Here is a 3886-nt window from a genome sequence, read left to right as displayed (position 1 = left end):
TTTAATATTGAATTTACAATAGAATACAATCAGAAAATCATTCAGGGCTAAATGATTAATGAAATATTAATTTCTAAATTTTATAAACTCCTAAAAATAATAAATAAAATTATAAAGCAATAAAAATAATTTTAGAGATAATTCAAGTATTTACTAAAATAAATCTTAAATAAAATCACTTTTTAATATATAAAAAAACAACACAGCTCAACAACTAATTACACAAATGATCCTCGAACACCAATGATCACATATAATTAATAACAAAGTAATATCCAGCTGATGGAACTCATACACATATTTTATTTAATTAATTAATCAATAATTACACTTTTAATAATACATAATTACGAGTCATTATATCATTCCCCCCTTAAAAAGATTATGTCCTCAGAATCTGATCTAACTAAACAAGTGAGGATATTTGTCAACATATCTGACTCCAACTCCCAAGTAGATTGTTATACTCGAGGATTTCTCCAAAATACTTTAACTATAGGAATAGACTTATTTCTAAGGACTCGCTCTTTACGATCTAGGATCTGGATCGGTCGTTCCATGTAGGACAAATCTGGCTGAAACTCGATTGGCTCATACTCAATGACTTGACTCGAATCAGGAATGTAGCGCTTCAGCATGGATACGTGGAACACGTTATGGATGTGTTGCAGTTGCGGCGGTAGTGCCAACTCATAGGCAACCTTACCTAGTTTTCTCAATACTTCAAACAGTCCGATATACCAAGGACTCAGTTTGCCTTTCTGTCCAGATCTAACCAATCTTTTCCAAGGTGATACTTTCAACAATACCAATGATCCTATTTCCATATCCATGTCCTTTCGATGTAAATCTGCATTCCTTTTCTGTCTATCTTGAGCTGCTTCTAACCTGTTTTGAATCAATACAACTGCGTCCTTGGTTTGTTGAACCAACTCAGGACCTAATAACTTCTTTTCTCCCACTTCATCCCAATAGAGTGGGTATTTACACTTACGCCCATATAAAGCTTCGTAGGGCGGCATTCCTATACTGGCATGATAACTGTTATTATAGGAAAACTCAATCAACGACAGGTGATCATCCCAGTTTCCTTTAAAATCTAAAGCACAAACGGTTGTGCATATGTTGTGTACTTGATGATTTCATAAACAAAACACCTAAGTAGATTTTACTTAGTAAAATAATGTAGCACTCGACGGATAAGAATTTTAGTCCCGACGGATAAATATATTGTCCCGACGGATAATGATTTATTATCCATCGAGTGAGTAACTTATGTAATAATGAGTCTGTAGTACATTTCTGCATACACCTTTGTATAGAGTCTGTAGTAGCATCTAAGTCATGTTGACTTTAAATAGATATGCAGAATAGGTTGATTAATTATACATAAATGATTTCTTATAATTCTGCATAAATGAATTAAAGTCAAGTGTCAAAATAGCTACCGATGGATGATTAACAAAGCCATCGACGGATGATCAAATGGCTATCAATGGATGTTTTTATAGCAGTCGGCGGATGATCAATGAAGCCATCAACGGATGATCATAAAGTCGACGGATGATCATGTACCTAACGGATAAAGAATTCAAACATCAGTTAATAGTGACAACTTGTCACATGCGTCGGGATGTATGCAAATGGAATGAGGAAGCCTATTAACTGGGTTATAGAGAACAAAGTAGCAAAGCATAAAAACTGATAGTTTTTATAATGATTCTATCTTTTGACTTTGTAATCTTGGTAATATATAAACCAAGAAGTAGCAAATAGAAACTAAGATCTGAGATACAAAAAGTGAGAAACATTTGTAAGCAGAATTATTAGCATTTCTCTGTATTCTCAGGAGTTCAAATTTGTAAGCAGCTGTGAGCATTCTTGCACACAGAGTTCTCTCGATATAATATATATCTCTGGTTGAATTGTTTAAATCCACCAGAAAGTTTTTTAAAGACTCTTGTTTTTAATTACTTATGTTTTGATTCACTTAAGTTTTATTCCGCATTGTGCTAATCAAAATACTTACATTTGTATTCGAGTTTGAACATTTTTATTGAATTTCATTCAACCCCCCTTCTATAATTCTTGTTATATTGATTAAGGGACTATCACAAACCCTTAACATATTTTCTATTTTCTGAATCTTCCTTTCACTTTGGTCACCGGTCTGGGGATGGTAAGCGGTACTCATCTTCAACTTAGTTCCCAAACACTCTTGGAATTTTTTCCAAAATCTTGAATTAAACCTTGGATCTCGGTCATATACAATTGAAATAGGGACTCCATGCTTGGTCATAATTTCATCTAAATATAGCTTGACTAGCTTATCCAAAGAATATCTTTCGTTGATCGGGAGGAAATGTGCAGACTTCGTCAGCCTATCAATAATAACCCAAATAACATCATGGTTCGACTTCGTCTTTGGTAGTCCTACTACAAAATCCATCGCAATTTCTTCCCATTTCCACTATGGAATCTCCAAAGATTGTAAAATCCACTTGGTCTTTGATGTTCTGCCTTTACTGTTTGGCATGTGTGGCATTTACTAACCCAATTTTCTATCTCCTTTTTCATTCTTGGCCACCAAAAGTTCTGCTTCAAATCCTGATACATCTTATTACTCCCAGGGTGAATAGAAACCTAGAGTTATGAGCTTCCCGTAAAATCTCATTCGTCAGTTCAGTCACATTAGAAATCCATATTCTTGAGGAAAACCTAAACATACCTTTACTATCTTTTTGAGTACAAATTTCTTCTCCAGTCAAACTATCTAGCCCTTGATCCATTATTTCTTCCTGACACTTCTTAATCTTGTCCATCAATTCTGGCTGAAAAGTGATTTCATACAATTGCTCCTTATTATCTTTTGGCACTCAAACTTTAATTTCCAACTTTTCCAATTCTTTTGCTAATTCCTCAGCAACCTTAATCACATTCAATCTTTCCTTCCTCCTCAAAGCATCTGCCACTATATTGGCTTTGCCTGGGTGGTAGTTAATGGAACAATCATAATCCTTAATCAGTTCTAGCCATCTCCGTTGTCTCATGTTTAGATCCTTCTAGGTGAATATATACTAAGCTCTTATGTTCTGTATAGATCTCGCACTTTTCTCCTAACAGATAATGTCTCCACAGATTCAACACAAACACTATTGCTGCTAATTGTAAATCATGCACCGGATACTTTTGCTTATGAGGTTTTAACTGCATGGAGGTGTAGGAAATAACTTTATCATGTTGCATCTGATGGATTTTTAACGCAGCGGGGTCATGGCAAAACACTTTTATACATACAAAATCCAAATAAAAGCATATAAATCGTGAATAAAAATTCGAGGGATCGAATCTAACCTTTAAAAATAATTCGGAGACAACGATCAGAGATCCTTAACAGTTGCTCCTCAAGTGTGAAGCACTCCACCGGTATCCACCAAGAAAACGATGTTAAGGAGGAGGAAGGAGGTGGAGAGAATTGGGTTTTCCAAACTTTTTGGGTTTTCGGGTTTCGAGGTTGGAATAAAATTAGGGTCTATAATAGTGTATTTATAGGCAAAATTTTCAGCTGAAATTTTTCCATAAATATTATTATTATTATCCCATTTATTATTCTCATTAATAATTAAAACACCTTTTAATCATTAATCCTTTTTCTAAACACTTTAGAAATAATTCTCTCTCTTGATTTAATTTCCAAAAATTAAATCCTTAATTAATAATATTAAGAAATTTTCTTAATTAATTTATAATCAATTAAATCTCATTTAATCAATTATTAAATTTGCCAAATAATTATTTATTTCACAAATAAATAATTATTAGCCATTATTAATTAATTCCTCCACCAATAAATCATTCTCTTTTTATGGTGTGACCCAGTAGGTTC

The sequence above is a fragment of the Apium graveolens genome, chromosome 2 (assembly GCF_009905375.1).
Source record: "Apium graveolens cultivar Ventura chromosome 2, ASM990537v1, whole genome shotgun sequence".
Classification (NCBI taxonomy): Eukaryota; Viridiplantae; Streptophyta; class Magnoliopsida; order Apiales; family Apiaceae; genus Apium; species Apium graveolens.
Note: the sequence above shows the minus strand (reverse complement) of the source record.